This window comes from Eubalaena glacialis, chromosome 6, assembly GCF_028564815.1.
Source record: "Eubalaena glacialis isolate mEubGla1 chromosome 6, mEubGla1.1.hap2.+ XY, whole genome shotgun sequence".
In the NCBI taxonomy this organism is placed as follows: Eukaryota; Metazoa; Chordata; class Mammalia; order Artiodactyla; family Balaenidae; genus Eubalaena; species Eubalaena glacialis.
The window spans coordinates 12,302,535-12,320,381 of record NC_083721.1 but is presented as its reverse complement, the minus strand read 5'-3'; the positions used below and the strand labels follow the sequence as shown (position 1 = coordinate 12,320,381).

General features: G+C 40.0%; 1 protein-coding gene and 1 pseudogene across 3 annotated transcripts in view; both read right to left on the bottom strand.

The window, feature by feature from the left end:
• The window catches only part of EPCIP (exosomal polycystin 1 interacting protein), a 28,855-nt gene extending 22,555 nt beyond the window's left edge, over nucleotides 1–6,300 (bottom strand). For all 3 annotated transcript variants that reach the window (XM_061192900.1, XM_061192899.1, XM_061192898.1), the window contains exon 1: nucleotides 6,137–6,300. The gene's annotated coding sequence lies outside the window, so the exon portion shown is untranslated. The remainder of the gene's footprint in view (nucleotides 1–6,136) is intronic.
• An 8,680-nt stretch (nucleotides 6,301–14,980) lies between these two features.
• On the bottom strand, nucleotides 14,981–15,544 carry LOC133092913 (microtubule-associated protein RP/EB family member 1-like; annotated as a pseudogene).
• Between the last annotated feature and the right edge of the window lie 2,303 nt (nucleotides 15,545–17,847).

The window sequence follows — 17,847 nt, the reverse complement described above, 5'->3', positions numbered from 1 at the left end:
TATCCAGGTGGTTATTTGCATATGTGGAATTGTTGAGAAAAAAGAAGGAAGAGTAAAGATGATGTGTGAGGGTCTGGGGCAGGAATGAGTGGAGGGACGGGACAGCACTTGCCTCTTCTTAACCCAGACTAATTAAAGCCTTGGGCTGAGTCCAGTGGAGTTGTAGGCAGATACTGCATGGACGGCTCTCAAGAACTCGGAGGTGCAGGGCACAGTGGCCCCTGCCCAGGTGAGAAAGTGTGACACTGAGCAGGAGACAGAGTCATTCTCCCCACTTCTGCACTGAGGGCAAACCAGCTCTGGCACAGCGAGGGATGAGGGGCAGATAGCATCATTTGGCCTCTCCTGGAGGACAGACTGGGATGTCTCTAGACACTTCTCTCCGGGCAACAAGTTAACAGGGAGCCCCATGACAGCAGCATGTGGGGGGCAGTCAACATCCAATGGCGGCTGGGGACAGAGGCACATGAGAGGACCATTTGTGAATACAGGTGAGGCACTCCTGGGGACCCCAAGAAATGATTAGAGAAGACTCTATTGTGTAGACATGGGGGTGGGAAGGAGGCAAGGACTTGTATCAGGTAGATGGGAGCACAAACCAACCAGATACAAGTGATTAGTGTTAATTAAACCTTATTTGTGCCCACTGGTTGGTGAAGCCAGGATCTCTTCAAGTATCAATTGGATTACTGCTTTCAGATTAAACGTAGTTAATGATAGAAATGAACTAAAGTGCTCAAAAGCATCTAGACTAAGATAATTAAGAACTAACTGGGGACTTCCCTGGTGGTCCAGTGGTAAAGAATCCGCCTTCCAGTTCAGGGGACGCAGGTTTGATCCCTGGTCGGGGAACTAAGATCCCACATGCTGCAGGGCACCTAAGCCCTCACGCCACAACTACTGAGTTCATGTGCCACAACTAGAGAGAAACCTGAGCACCGCAACAAAGATCCCACGTGCCACAACTCAGACCTGATGCAGCCAAGAAAATAAATAAATAAAAATAAATAAATATTTTTAAAAAATAGCTTTATTTTTATATATATGTGTGTGTGTATATATATATATATATATATATATATATATATAAGTTATTTTTCAAAAGAACTAACTGAAAAGCAGATGTTTTATGTTTTGAAAGCATTCAACTTAATTGAATGTTGATTTCACCCACTAGTTTGTCTATTGGATGCTGGAACAATTGCTGCTGGTATGCTGTGTCAGTCAGATTTCTGATGCGACAGAGCCCTGGTCTTCACGTTGACCATGGTTTCCCCAGTCCTTAGCGCCTGACTCATAGAGGCACTCCGTAAATATTTATATTATCCAAATAAATCCCTATATTAGCTAAGTCAGAGAGGCATGTTATTGATCCTTTACTTCCTCTTTTACCTTTTACCTCCTGGAATTGTGGAGTGTATCATATCAAATTAGCAAGCAAAATCCATCTTCTTCTTTAGCAGGAATTTCAGCATGTGGCTCAGCCATGACAGAGGAAGTATAAGGAGATTTTGTGTACTGGTGAGAGGGTGGCAATTTAAGCTCAATATCTTATGCCTTGCCTGTGAGTCTCCTTGAAGGTCATCGAATGACATCTGGCAAAAGACCCATGAGGCATCCCCAACCTCTTGTGACTTTACCAGTGAGCATCGTCTAAGTTTGCAGTTGCCTTGGAGCTTTTCTGTGAATCTGATGGGGACAAAGGGTGAAACACACTCACCTAGGATAGGGACCATGAGCCCTGAGTCAGGACCCCAGATCACCGTCCTTCTACCTCACTCCACATGGCTTCCCCAGGCTTAAGGGAAGCATGAGCTGAGTTAGTATATATTGATCTCACAGATATTTGTGGGCATCAGAAGCCATTGCCTTAATTGCTCTCCATTGAGGGATTATAATAACCCCTGCTGCAAACTTCCCCACAATCTAACATTTAAGCATCCAGTCTTGTGAAACTAATTCAGGGAGAGCTTTGCTCAAATTACTGGGCCTGTATTATATGAGTGTGAGGTTGCCAAGGAAAATAAGTCAGAGTAATCCCTTTGCTAGGAGATGAGAAACAAAAAAATGCTGGCAGACCTTTAATATTTTAATTACCTGCTTCCAGAACAATAAAAAGGGATTCAGGTCCTCCACTTACAGTTGTACATTATTACAGCCCATAAAATACCTTAAACTATTTCCTTAAGATGTAAGCCTTAAGCTTTTTCCTTTCATCTGTATTCAACCATTAGATTTTAGACAAGTAAGAGTTAAATTTTTCCTTTAGTGGTTTTAGTTACAAATATTGGAACCAAAGGTAATTTGAACCTTGTTGCTTTCTTGGAAGATTTTTTAGGGTTTTACGTGCCTACAACTAAAGTTAATATGGGATCCTGGAACAGAAAAAGGACATTAGGTATCTAAGAAAATCTGAATAAAATATAGATATTAGTTAAAATAATAATAATGTATCAATATGGGTTCATTAATTGTGACACATGTATAATACAGTAATGTAAGATGTTAATAATAGGGGAGACTGGGTGCAGGGTATATGGGAACTCTCTGTGCTATCTTCACAATTTTTCTGTAAGTCTATAACTATTCTAACATAAGAATTTTATTTGAAAAGAAGGCCTCCTGACCTCATCGATGACTCATTGAAGGTTATTTTTGTGACAAGAGCAGAACTCTAGTGGATAATATGGGTAACACAATTTGGGCTAAACTGAATACCCATGAAATGGTGACTAGGCATGACTCCAGAGGAATCCTGTAAAGCTCCTGGACACAGAGAAGATCCTGGTTTCCTAATGACCTTGGAGCCCAGGCAGTTCAGAAATGCAAATGAGAAGTGATCATTTTATGGGAAATGGATCAAAACTGGAATGGAAAGGCATCAGGGAATATTGTTAGAACAAGTCCTGATGGATGTGTGTGTGTGTGTATTGTCTTCTTGTGTGTGTGTGTGTGTGTGATGCCTCCCTTGTGCTGCTTATGTTGCCCCCTGTGTCAGGAGTGTTTTCTATTTCTCATCTGCTAAGAAACCACCCTCATCTCTTAAACTGTCTTCACATCTTTCACGAATCTTTAGTAGGCTAGATTCATGGATGACAGTTCTTGCCTACCTCAGACCTCTTATAGGTCCACATCAGTTAACCATAAAAGAAATTAAAAACCAAGCTTTTGCAAGCAAATCTATAAGTATACAGAGAGCCCAGTGCCTGTTTTATGTTAGATTTTTTAAGCCCCTCTAAGCCGGCTGTTCTTAGGGTCATTCCACTGGCATGATTGTTATCAGATTCCCAGTGACTCCCACCCCCTAAAATGTTCCAAAATCAATGGTTAATGTCCTCATCTCATTTTGCTTGACTTCTCACCAGCATTCAGCATGGTTGCCAGCTCCCTCCTTCCTGAGCGAAGACCTTTCTGTTCTTCCTTGACACCACATGCTCCTGTTTTTCTTGCTACCTCAATGCCGACTTATTCTTAGTATCTGGCTGACATCTTCTCGTCTTCCCTGAGTGTTGCATGCCCCTGGCTTGGCGCCTGGCTCTCTTCTCTCTGTATATCCACTCCCTTGGCGATTGCATGCTGACCCCTGGATTTCAGTATTATCTATATGCTGATGACTAACCAGCTCCCAAACCCTTCCCTGAGCTTCATGCTCATGTATCTAGCATCTCACTTGAATAGCTCTACCTGAATAGCTAACAGACACCTCGGACTTAACTTGTCAAATATACAACTCTTGACTCCCAAGAGAGTTCAGACTACTAGATAGAGAACAGATGTTATTGTATTCACATTTTACTACACACACCTTTATTGCCCCTCAGCCCTGTGTTCCCAGGGCTAAACTAGCTACCTATAGAAAACGGTCATCGATAAGAAGCAATGTACTTTCAAATAAGAAATGTGGGAGTTCCATGTGTGTTGAAAAATGACTGAAATTAGGAACTACACGTATTTTTCAATGATTAATAATATTTAATAAGTGCTTCTTTTGTACCAGGTACTGTTTGAAGTATTTTACCTGTTTTATTTCATTTAATCCTTACAATAATCGTAAAGGTAGATATTATGGCCCCATTTTCTTATCAGAAAATGAAGACACAGAGAGGTTAAATAGCTTGGTCAAAGTCACAGAGCCAGAAGGAAACAACTGAGACTTGAACCCAGACAGCCAAATATACTCTAAGGAGTCATGGTGGAAATTACAGTTTCACTTCCCACCCCAGGGTCAAGTTCCTACTCACATGACGTTCCATGCCTCGGATTCTATTACTAGACTCCGTGGCCTCTAACCTCAAGTGTGTATAGAAACCTCACGCTAGATGAACAGGAAACAAAAGGAATGAAGTGAGTTCTATTATGCACAGGCATCAGAACACTTTTTTTTTTTTTTTTAAAAAGAAATGGCTTATAAATTAGATTTTAAAATAAGGACAACATTGGTTGAATGCTGCTGCTGTTAACATAGTCATGGAATGTGGGACAAAGACTCTCAGAGAGCAAGCCAGTGGGAAGTCTTAACTAAAATATGTAACTACTGCACCTTTCTACTCAACACAGGTTCTTGTGAGAGTTTATTAACCAATGGTTGCAAACCCTTCAAGCATTTCCTGTGAATGGCTTGCTATACGTTTAGCTAATTAGATCATTGGTGCTCCAACCCCCATCTCGGCAGGTCTGGCCCCCTTAATCACACACCCATGGAACTGTGTGGTTTGTCTCTTCTCTCCATTGACACAGAGACACGAGCCACTGGACCCTGAATTTTTTTTTCTTTTTCTTCTTTTTTTTTGGCTGCGTTGCGTGGCTTATGGGATCTTAGTTCCCTGACCAGGGATCGAACCCGGGCCCCTGGCAGTGAGAGTGCCAAGTCCTAACCACTGGACTGCCAGGGAATTCCATAGACCCTGAATTTTAAAAGTGGATCATATACTAGGTTCAAGTGATAAAAATATGGATGCGAAAAAGAAAATTGGGAGTGCTATGTCAACTGTTGAAAAGTATTCATTTCCATAGACACTGTATTGAATCTGTTATTTTCAGAAAATGCCCAATTTCTCTCAAAAAACATGATGAGAAATCTTTTTTTCCTTTCAAACATTATTTTTAAAAAATGCATTACATTGAATTGTTTGGTATAAAAATAAAAGTAAAAAACTTGCGAAATATCACCGTTTTCATTAAAAAACATTTCAAGCAAGCGAGGTCTGATATTTTTGGTAGTTTTTAAGGACAGGTTTTTATAAATATTATGCACAATTCTTTTGAAACATTTCCTTTCCTCAATATACACCAACACACTTATTGCTAAAAAACTGCCCCAAAACATATTTATTAAACAATGAATATATGCAGAACTGTGTAAGGATTACTGGTTTTGATTAAAACATCCCCATTACTGTTTTACTACAGTATTTATCGTGTTTGTTTCACTTTTGAAAACAAGGACCAATTTTTTAAAAAGTTAACCAATCCAAATGTTGATGCTCATCTAAATTTGGTTTCTTCTTGTCTTCCTATGTTTTCTAATGACTAGTGTGTAAATAAACCGTAAATATAATACCATTAGATAAAATCAGAGCAAAGAAACAATAAAAGCCAATGTTTTGAGAGTTCCTAGTTTTGCTGGTGATTACGGTAAGGAAAAGCGATATGACACAAATCTCTTTCATTTAATTGTTATTTAGCATTAAAGATCAACAGGAAAATATAGCCGGATTCTTTTGTTTGTTTTCTTTTTTTCTTTTATTTTAGCCAGATTTAAAAATAGAAACAGGAAGCTCAGATTCCACGGCGATATTTGTTATATAATATTAACCTAAGTGAGTTTATCTATTTAGGGACTGAGAAGACCATTTCATTCTTTGCTTAATGTACTGAAAACATTTCCTTTTAAAGGCAGAATCTCAGTAAAGAGCAATTCATACGCCTGGAAGCTTAAAGGAGTGTTTCACGGTGAAAGTGACTTATAAGTATGCGTTATATTCAGGAAATGCAAACACGACAAGAAGAAGGTGGCGCCGATGGTGATTCTTCAAACCATCACAGAACTTTCCTGCCATGCGGCAGAAATTGTAAAGCTATTAAAAACTGTTAAGCTAGACATGCTTTTCAAAAAAAGAACAGAGAAATTACTTACATCTCAAGCTCCACTGCAAGGCTGGCTCCGCCACTCCCAGACCTCTGCCTGATCCTTCACTCTGGCTTGACAGCTGGTATAATCTGCAAGGCAGGACGGACGGAATGCCTGTTCTTGCACTTGCTGTTCTTTTCCGTTTTCAGAGGGCCAGTGGCCCTGGTCATTTCCATGGCAACCAGAAGGAAGCTGCCCACCTACCGGTTTCATGAACCACACAGTGGGAGACAACCCACCTTGGTGACTGCTGGCTACTCTTTTCGGGGTTCCAAAGTGGAAAGTTTCCAGAAGAAATGAAGGAGACTGCTGCTCTATGCTGACCTGAAGGGCTAACAGTAATGCAAGAAATTCTACTTTAGCAGGAAATTGAATGAATTAAGTGTAGAGCATGGAGACTCCTTGATGCTTTCACTATCATGATTTGTTCCACTCATTTTGGCCCAATGAATTGTTACTTATGGCAAATGCCTGAACTAGTATAAAAATTGACCTATTGTGGTTGTTCCAGAGAGAAAGTGAACTCATTTCAACTCCAAGGATGTAGTCCTAGAGTTTATTACACTATGTGGAGTAAGTCAGACAGAGAAAGACAAAGATCATATGATATCACTTATCTGTGGAATCTAAAATATGATACAATTTTAGTATATGTGCTGCCAAAGCCAGCACTAAAATATGATACAAATGAACTTATTTACAAAACAGAAACAGACTCACGCACACAGAAAATAAACTTATGGTTACCAGGGATTTCCCTGGTGGTCCAGTGATTAAGACTCCACGCTTCCAATGCAGGGGGCGCGGGTTCGATCCTTGGTTGGGAAACTAAGATCCCGCAACCCCCACCCCCCCACAAATAGCATCATACAACTATGGTTACCAAAGGGGAAAGGGGAGGAGGAGGGATAAATTAGGAGTTTGTGATTAGCAGATACAAACTACTATATGTAAAACAGATGCAGAACAAGGTCCTACTGTATAACACAGGGAGCTGTACCCAATATCTTGTAATAACATATAATGGAAAAGAATATGAAAAAGAACATACGTGTGTGTGTGTGTGTGTGTGTGTGTGTGTGTAATTGAATCACTTTGCTCTACACCAGAAACTAATACAACATTGTAAATCAACTATACTTCAACAACAACAAAAAACAAAGATGTTGTCCTGTTCTCTCTTTTTTAGTTCCTTTCATAAAAATGTTAAAATCAAATAAATATGTAAAAAACATTCTGTTACATTAATTGATGAGGGCTCACTATGGAAGAAATCAGGTGGATGATGGTGATGGAGAAAAGTTTTTCTACTTAAAAACATTAGAAAACTAGAGCAATTGATTTATAATTACCCGGATACAGATTATCCAATACATTAAAGAAGAGAGCACCTCCCTAGGGAAATTTATTCATTTCTTTATTTTTCATCTAGTGAACACTTTCTACACTCTGCATTGTGCCAGAAGCTTTAAAGGACAATAGAGATAAATGTCATCATTCTTGTCTTCAAGGAAGTTATAATGTGAAAAGGGTGATTATATATGTTGAATGTGGGAAATGTATGAAGGGAGGTACAAAGAAAATATGTAGGAGATTCGGAAAATGCAGGACTACATTTTGGCAGGGAGACTGGAGAAGTCTCTGTGGAAAGGTGCTTGATCTGGGCCTGAAAGGATGGCTGGATATGAGTAGTCGGATATGGGAGAAAAAGGGCAATAATGCCTCATGGGATGATTCTTTGGCCAATGGAGGATGTGAGTTGATGGATGTTTCCTCCTTTCTCACCTCATACAGTCCTGACACATACATCATCAAGCTTCTCAGGTGGTCCATGGGATCAAGCAACACAGGCAATTAAGAAAATTGCTGGAGCAAAGGTTTCGAGATGGGAAAGCACCTACGAGTGTTCTTTGAAAGCCAGTGATTCATATTTAGAAGCAAGGGAATTAAGAATAGAATCCATTATTGTTGGTGTTTAGTTTCAGCAAAGCAAACATATTAATTTTACCACATGAGGATAATGGAACATGGACTTTAGTTCAAATCTCGATTCTGCTACCTTCTAGAACATTATTACCTTTTAATTTTTTATTTATTGCAGTTAGTTGATTTACAATATTGCATTAGTTTCAGGGGTATAACATAGTGATCCAGTTATTATTTTTTGCAGATTATATTCCACTGTAGGTTATGAAAGGATATTGAACATTATTATTTAAACTTTATAAGCCTCAGTTTCCTCATCTATAAAATGGGGATAACAATATGTCATTGAGAGGTTGAGGTGAGGATTAAATGAGATGATATGTGTGGCCGGGATGCCTAGGATGGAAGAAGGGAAGGATGACTGTCCATACACCAGCTTTCCCAACTTTCCAGAACAATTGTGGCTAATACAATGGCTTGGTGTACTCAACCTCTGCGCCAACGCTTTTCTCTCGCTTGCCTCTGCTACAGAGATTGGAAAACCAAAATAGTCAATTTGCAGAGTCCTCAACTGCCATGGCAGTTGGGGCTCCACACATGATTTAAGTTTTATTGATCCTTTATCCTTGAGTCGGAACTGAGTCACAAGGAGAGAGGACCATGAACGTTTGTTTGGGAACTGAGTTCAGTGGGGGGCAAGAGAAGGGTTATGAGCACCTCTGTTGCTGGCCTGCGTCTCGGCAGAACTGGCCTAGCCTGGGAGCTAGTGCTTTGGGGGGGTGTTTTCTGATTGACTTGCTTCCAGGTTGTGGCAGATGCCTTGGAGCCGATGACTGTGGCACTGGCTTCCTGTAGGAGAAGATGGCCTCTTAATTCAGCAACTGCCTGATTATGGAAGAGGCAGCAGCTCCCTTGATAACCCAATTCTACGGTGGCATTCTGAGTTCAACTAAAGTCTTTTCAGCCCTCCCCAATGATTTAAGAACTCTCTGTATATCTTAAGGAACTCCTTGTGTTTAAACAAGCTAAAGTGGACTCTGTTGTCTCTAATCGACATGATCCCTGAATGAAACACTAGTTCTGGCCAATACAAGGTACGTTTGCTGGTACTGCCTCTTCTGCTGCTTCTTCCTGCTTGAACACAGACACAGATTGGGGGAGTAATTCCTATCACTGAGGGCAGAGCAGGAACGTGAAGGAGCCTGGTACCCTGAGGACATTGCTGAATCCCTACAGCAGCTCTGTACCACCCAGTCTTCAAGATAGAGTTAATATTATCTGCTCACAGTTATTTTAATGACTAACTGGGATAAACTACATAGAGTATTTAGCCTAAACTGTGCACAGAGGAGGCATTCAATCATGGTAGCTATTATAATCATTACTCTTTGTCACCATCTCTCTTTATGACATGGATGCTTTCCAGGACCTCTTGCCGAGTCAGGGGTTGGAATGAAGGCACAGAGGGCGTAGGGGTGGGTTCCTCCCTGGAAACTTGAAGTCCAAAAAAAAAAAAAAAAAAAGACAGCTGCCGATGAAATATGGCTGGATCTCTGTGTGTGGCATGTTAAACATTTACCACAGGTTATATATCTCTCCATCTTTCTGAAACACTCACTTCCATTTGCTCTTTGTGTTAATGGGGTCACATGGTTTAAGTTGATTTAGCAAAGATAAGTGTTTGGAAGACTAAAGAAACCATTCCACTGCCTGTTCTGTTCAGCTGCAGAGTCAAGGGGGTGGTGGAAAAGTGTTTGTTCCCTGTGGGCTTGAATCCTACTTTTGTCCTTGACTAATTTTATTTCTTTCATTTTTTATCATCACAAGAGCAATGCAGGCTCCTGCTAGCACATTCAAATGATACCCAGTGCATTAAGTAAGAGTGAAAATCTACACCTACCTCTCCAACACGTCCTGGAGAAATAGTGCTCGTGTAAGTCTTCATTGAAGCAAATCTTGCTTTGTCTTTAAACTTCAGCAGCTGCTTTGATTGTTCATTAACATGCTGGCTCCTTAAACTCTTCTATGATGAGGTCATACCCCATCGCTTCCAACAGGCTTTCTTCTATGTTTTATCATCTAGGTCTCTACTACCACTGGCTTAGCCACCTCCAAATCATCACCAGTATCATCTAATACTGTTTATTCTGTCCTGGACAATTTCGGGAACCATGTCAGTTTCCTTCTTTCCTTCTCAACTCCTTCTTGGCGATGTCAACAACCATATTACTCAATTCACTGCAGGATGAAGTGACACTCATGTCTTCACCTGGTAGCACTGAGTGTGCTGTAGACTTTGTCATCATTGTACGGCTCTGTTCCACCTTCAAGATGCCACGACTTCCTTTTTTATTCTTTCTCCCATGCTCCTGCTCTGCTCCTATTGTCACAGAAACCTCTATACATTGGGGCCTTGGTTTTACTTTGTCTGTTGTACCTACTCTTGATTCTCTGATCAGCTGCTTCCATGCTGCCCTCCCCACCACTCTGATGACCTTCCCACCCAACCATTGCTAGACGCCCCATACCACTCCACCCGACCCACAGAGTCTGCTTTCTCAGTTCCTACTCTTAGGGTGAAGGCACTCATGGAGAAAATGCAAAGAATTAAAAGTTCATAATGCTTGGCATCAGATAGACCCCTACCACTATCCCATCATCCTTTCAGTCTGCTTTTACCAGTGGTTTTGACAACTCTTCCCTACTTATATCGAATACTCATTCCTAACACAGCATCCTCATTCCTGTAAGAGCGCCTGGTATCTTTTTGTCCTGAGAGGAGCCAGGACCTGGTCTGAGTTTTCTTATCATCCTGCTCACACCAACACACGTCTTCTTAAACCACAAACATCTTGGATCAGGCACCTCTCATGTACCACTTCAGATCCTTTCAGCCACACTTATCTTTTGTTCCAGCCACCCAACCAACTGCACATGGAAGCATTCTGCCAGCACCTCCTGCCTCCCATCCTAGGACTTATCTGTTTTCACTGTGGCTTGGGACCCTGCAGGTACCCCTCGGCATCCTCATAAGTACAACCCAGAAGTGCTGGAGAGCTAATGCTTCCTGGAGTGTTCTTTGACTAGTGAGGGATGCGAGCTGCTGGATAAATGCTTCCTCCCTTCTCATCCCAGACGGCAGTCCTGAGACGATGTCATATGGCTTCTCAAGAGGTCCATGGGATCAAGCAACTCAGTAACATATCTTGTGCAGCTTCTCACTGCTTCACTCTCTTATACTCCTTATTGAGATCACATGCAGATACAATAAAGGACATGCAGATACAATTTTTCTGATGTCTGCTCTCTGGGGAAATAGTCTGAGACACATCCTTTATTCTTCTTTCCAAAGTCTTCCTTCTCTGAGCTAAAAAACAGCCCTTCCCATTTCCTGAGAGAGCTTTCTTCTACAGTGATGGCCTCACCTCTTCCAGTAAGTATAATCTTAATAATTTTAAGAAATGTGTTCTGAGAGCCTCAAAAATCGCACTGTTCTGAGTATCTCTCATGTATGATTACCTCCAGAAAATGGAGAGAATATCCAAAACATCATGGTGATGTCTTCAGGCACTTCAGTGGCTTTGTAAAGTACAGTTGCTCCTTAAACAACATGGTTTGAACTGCGTGGGTCCACTTACATGCGGATTCTTTTTCATTAGTAAATACTATAGCACTACACGATCCATGGTTGGTTGAATCTATGGGCGGAACTGTGGAGGAGGAACTGTGGATGCCGAGGGTCCACTTAAATTATATTAGGATTTTCTACTTCGAGGAGGGTTGGTGCCCCTAAACCCCACATTGTTCAAGCGTCACCTGGACTAAAGTAATTTGTCATAGTACATCACTGTAATAGCAACATTATCCATGAGCTTGTCTGGATCTATGAAGAAGTAGAGTTCCTACCACTTCATGACAGTTACAGCATATTCAGAGATTAGTAGAGAATAACAAAGCCATGATATGATACAGATGTTGGGCAGCTGGCTAGGCTTGCTCTCCAAAAAAGTGACTCACTCCTGCACAGCACTTTCACAGCAGACATGATTCCAGTGTGTGCTTTGGCAACATTTAAAAATTACTACTTGCCTTGGATCGTGGGGTCATTGACAAACAGTAAGAACCATGAATATCAAAGTTACAAATGCCAGGGTCTATTGTACTTTCTATCTCTAAATCTGTATTGTCTGGACTTTGAACTTCGGATGTGCACAACCTCTTCTACAGGAAAAAATAAACCTTCACTTGACTTTACAGTGTCACTCAACTATGACTCTATTGTCAAATAGATCTACTGGACCTTCACTCGCCAGGCTGTCCTATGACTTTATTTTTGAATCTAGTGACTCTTTCTAAGCTTTACTAGAAAGTAAAGCTTACTACTTTACTTTCTAAGCCTCTCTGTTGTATTTGACTCTTAGCCAGCCTTTCCTTGGTCCTCCAGTATCATCCGTGGGTCTGTGATTTTTCTCTAGTGTTTACTTCATTGTTCGAATCTTCTCTTTCTCTTCTTTTGTCTCTTCTTTCTCCTTCCTTTGAGCACTACCCAAAGCCCATCCTTGACTCTGATCTTCTTTTACGTTTCTTCTTCATAAATTCCAGTTCCTTGTTTCAATTATACTATGGCCATTTGGAGAACAAGTAGTCAGCACAGACTATTAGAAATAGGAGGGCTGTCATCTTGATACTTGGTGATCCATCCTCATTTGAATGCCTCCAGAAATGAAGGGTTTACCTTCTCACACAGCAGCTTTTTTTTTTTCATTTTTGGAGAGCTCTACTATGTAAAATGGTTTAGTATGTTTGGCCGAATCTATCTCCTCATAATTTTGAGACATTGACTGTTTTTCTGTCCTCCAAAGTAACATTGAAAAAATTTCCCTCTTCTTTTTGATAGTCCTTAGCAATACTCTGTCGGCTTATATTAAGCTTCTCTTAGTCACTCAGACCCCGAATCTCAGAAACATTTTTGATTCTTCCTTTTCCTTTAGTTCATAGAGGAAACAAGTCACTAAGTACTCAAGACTTGTTCTGAAGTTTCTCCTGCAGAAATTGCATGTTTCAAGGTAGAAGACTTAAATATTGTAAAAATAATAACATCTCAAATTAACTTATAGAGCTAATGCAATAGTGATAAAATCCCATTGGATTTTTTTTTTCAAAGGAGTAAATACAAATTTTCTGAAGTTCAAATGACATAATAAACAAAGAATATTCCAAAAATGTAGGGTGATAAGGAGCGATTAGTAACATGCATTATTAAAACAAAGTTACAGTCTTTAAAATAATGTGGTATTGACTTGGACTGATCAATGGAACAGCATAAACAACTCAGAATTATCATTTATTAAATATAAAAATGTGATATATAAAAGAAGAGAATACATATCAAAGAGGAGATTAAAGATTACTCAGCAATGATTCTGGAATCACTGGTGAGGAATTTGGAGGAAAATCCAAACTTCAAATTTACTGAATGAAGTCCATATGCGACTAGTGAATTTAAAATATAAAATCATAGAAAAATAAGGAGAAAATTAATTGGATAGCGTGATTAAATCTCTGGAACACTGAGAAACTTTTTAGATACAAAGTAATTGATGGTGCAGCCACCTTGGAAAACAGTCTGAAAGTTCCTTGAAAGATTAAATGCAGAGTTACCATATGACCCAACAATTTCACTGTTAGGTATGTACCAAAGAAAAATGAAAATACACATTCACACAACAACTTGTACACAAAGGTTCATAGCAGCATTATTCATCATACCCCCAAAGTGAAGACAACCCACGTTGTCTTCATCCATCAACTGACAAATGGATAAATAAAATGTGGTGTATTTATACCATGGAGTATTATTTGGCAATAAAAGGAATGAAGTACTGACACATGCTGCAATATGGATAAACCTTAAAAACATTACCTAAGTGAAAGAAGCCAGTCTGAAAATATTACATATGGTATAATTCCATTTATATAAAATACCCAGAGTAGGCAAATCTATAGAGACATAAAGTAGATTGGTGGTTGCCTAGGGCTGGGGGCTTGGGGTTAAATAGGGATGAATGCTAATGCGCGTGGGTTTCTTTTTGGGGTGATGAAAAGTTTCTAAAATTGACTATGGTGATGGATGCACAGTTCTGTGAATATACTAAAACCATTGAATTTTTCACTTTAAACAAGGGTATTGTATAGCATATGAATTATATTTCAATAAAGCTGTTAAAAAAGTAATTGAAAAAGTAAGAAAATATCAACCTATTATAATACATTCCAAAAATATTAACCTTATCCTAAATCTTTTCTCAAATGAGATAGGAATATATGGTGTTCAAAAGGGCAGAGAGATTAAATGAGGTAAGAGCTGAAAATTTTTCATTGGATTTCTTTTTTCCCTCTTATTAACTGTGGTAAAAGTCATTAAAATGTTCTGTAACCAGATTTCACTGTAGCTTACTTCAATTCAGTCTTTGGTTTTCTCTATGAAGTCTCCACCTCATAACACATCCTCCCCAGAAATCATCCTTTACCAGGAGCACAAAGGAGAGCTCCCAAGATCAACCTCTTCATTTCTGAGGTGAACCTACTAGATGTTAATACTGTGTTGTAAGGAAAAATGATCCCAACTCAAACTAATTGGAAAAGAAATAACACTGCTGCAAAGGGCACTTTAAGAAGTGCTTTTTGCTTATGGAAAGAAACCAGCAAGTCCTCTAAGTATAATAAAGGAGAGTGTTTTACAGTTAAGCACGATTTGGAGCGAAGCATTCAGATGTTGCTGCTTTGCTGGTCCAGGCTGTTCATGCTCTGCTGGTCCTTCCCATGGGGCCCCTTCCTTAGGAATCACAAAGCTTCATCTGTGGCACAGAGACGCCACACTCCCAATACAGGGCAATCTTCCTCCTCATTCTCCTGGCAATCAGTTCAAAGTTCCTTAGCTTTCCAAAGCAGAAATCCTTTGCTTCTCCTATTTATCAGCTGTTTCAATACATTGACCTGTGGCATTAATCTCACTGCTTCATAATACCCATTGCCTAAGCCAAGATCTTTTCTCCCAGCCAGAACCTGTATTAGTATTTGAGTCTAACTGGCCTCCAAGGAGCTGCACTGCTGGTTTGTTCAAACTCTAACAACAAGAGAAGATGCTCATGATATATCTTGACCTTGTCTAGCAGCTACAGTAGGGTCATAGTCTTTTCCATCGTACTTGCATAAAAGTTTTCTTGAACCACTGAGCAAATTAAAAAAGACTTGAAACTTTCCTTTCAATGATTTGTCCACAAGAATTATTTTGTCAACATCCATTCTCTTAAAACCTGCTTGTAGTATTTTAAAATTCTGGATATATTCATGATTTGGCTTAGTTTGGAATTTCCCTTTCTTCAAGGCAGTATAACCAGGGAACAGCATATCCATTGATTGACAGTCAGCAGCCCCCATGCATAACTGTTCCATCTTTTTTGGGGCCGATTGCAGAGAATCATTCATTAAAACCAGTATCACCTCTTTTTACTGGAAGCGGACTTAAAGTTGGAATACGATAATGGAAGGACACCCTTTACGCTGTGAACATAGAGATATTTTAGAGATGCCACAGAAGTGGATGGCTGGTCATTTAGAAGGTGATCATGGTTCAGGATCTAGTCTAATTTTGAGGCAACAGAAATTCCATTTTTTTCAGTGAACTTGGAAGTGATCATGCTCTGAGGAACTGGCTCAAGCTACCTGAAGTCTTAGGAGACTGAAGTATAAACCTGGTGGGCATTTGACTGCCTGGGGCAGGGTACAGCTAATGAAGGGCAGGGGAAGGAAGGGGAAGGGAATGGACACCTATTAGCTTTTTTATTAACTTTGTACAGAGAGCCCAGCTAGCAAAATCTACATCCATGAGGGAGGGGACTCTTAGGAGACCTGGGAGACGAATTGCCCAGGTATTTAAACAACCAGTGTAATGGTATCTGTAGGTTCATGTATCCCAGATGCGGGAACTTGCTGGGCCTAGTTCCTGAATCCCCACCAAGCCTGTGCCTTCAGCTACGCTGGGGATCTGCTGGCTGCCTGCTGAAGGGCAGGTGGCTGGAATCCACCGACAGCTAGACGGAGAGAGCGCTGGCCCAGAGGACCAGAGACTGGGGCTCCATCGCCCAAGAGAGAGCGCCTGTAGCACTCAAAGTGGAGGGCTGCTCCAATTAGTGGTGCCATCCTTCACTTACAGCCTACATTTTCAGTTAGTATTGTGCCTCAGTTATTAAATACCCACCTCCTGATATTTGCTAATCTATCTGGACCATGAGCATCTCTTCACTTTCTGCTTCCAACGTTTGTAGCTGTCTGTAACCTCCATACATCCCCACAGCCTATGGATTTCTGACCAGGTACGCCACCTATTGGTGACACTGGATTCTCACAGAGTCAGCCCTTAAACCCTGCTGTCCCAAAGGTTTACCAGCAACACTTACCTTAAAAAACTCTCTGTTAGAGGAGGTGCTCGCACTCGCTGGATCTCATTTCTTCTAGAAGTTTCAAACTATTGACAAAAAGTTAATGTCTGTTAGAGATGCTATCCATGAAGCAACAAGAGATTAATTTTGTTATAAACCAGACACTGATATGATGAAACCAGAAACAAAAATCAGCTTCTTGTTTTGATGGGAGGGGGAGGGGGGCCCAGCTAGTCAAGAGGATGGGAAGAAAGGCCTACTGCACTAGTTATTCAACCTTGTACTAATTCTGATTGATTTCTCCTAATACGTAGCTCTCAAATGGTGATTTGGGTGCCTATTATAAACCCTTAAAGTTTATTGGGGAGGAATTAGCAAACACTGGATATTTCAGATCATAGAACTATCATTTGTGTGACTTGCCCAAAATAATGTTTTTATAAACTCATGGAAGCTGACTGGCTTTAGGTGACAAAGCAATGTTACTATTTGGTCAGTTAGAAATGAAATTTAGGGTTATGGTTCACAGAATTTTTAAAAAATCAGTTTTTCAGTATTTTAAATGTCACTTGCAAAAGCAGGAAATGCTGTGTTCAACTGGCTGATAAAATTAGGATGACAGTAATAAATCTTTTAATAAAAAGCATGGTATAACAGTAAAATTACTGCAGAAAAAACACACCCTTATAGTGGCAAAATCACAAAATGTTGTATCTGTGTAATGTCATTTGTTTGGGCAGGTGAGTCATAATTTTGTACATTGCAGTTTTTCTATGTTTTATGAACATGTAGTAAAAATACTGTGAAATTAAAGAACAATTTAAAACACTCTAGGTAGTCATAAATATTTACTTGTTATAACAGATGAGCATAAAAGACTTACTGCAAAGTCTACTGGACCTCCAAGAAGATTCTGTTTTGCTATGTTTCTGATTTCTGCAGCATCTTACCGGAAAATGTGCCTCCAAATAGACAAAGAACACATTGTCCGGTTCATGTTTGCACCATCAAGGTTGGAGATTCTGTCCCCTTGATCAAATGATTTTTATTGGATTTCCACGATGCACTGTGCATTTCAGAATGTGGAAGTAGACAGAGAGAAGACAAAAATACACCCCCATGGAGCTTATTCTTGGTGGGGGCAGTTTGGGGGTAAGTAGCAGGGATGCACACAGATAAAGATTAAATGAAATGATGAATAGAGTAATTCAATCCATTTACATATGTTTGGCTTTTGATAGGAGTGGATCATGAATTCTTAATTTGTCCTTTCTTTATTATGTTTTTCTGTTGCTTTTTCGTCTTCTTTGCTACCGCCACTATTGAATATCCTTTTCTTCCCTTAGTTAC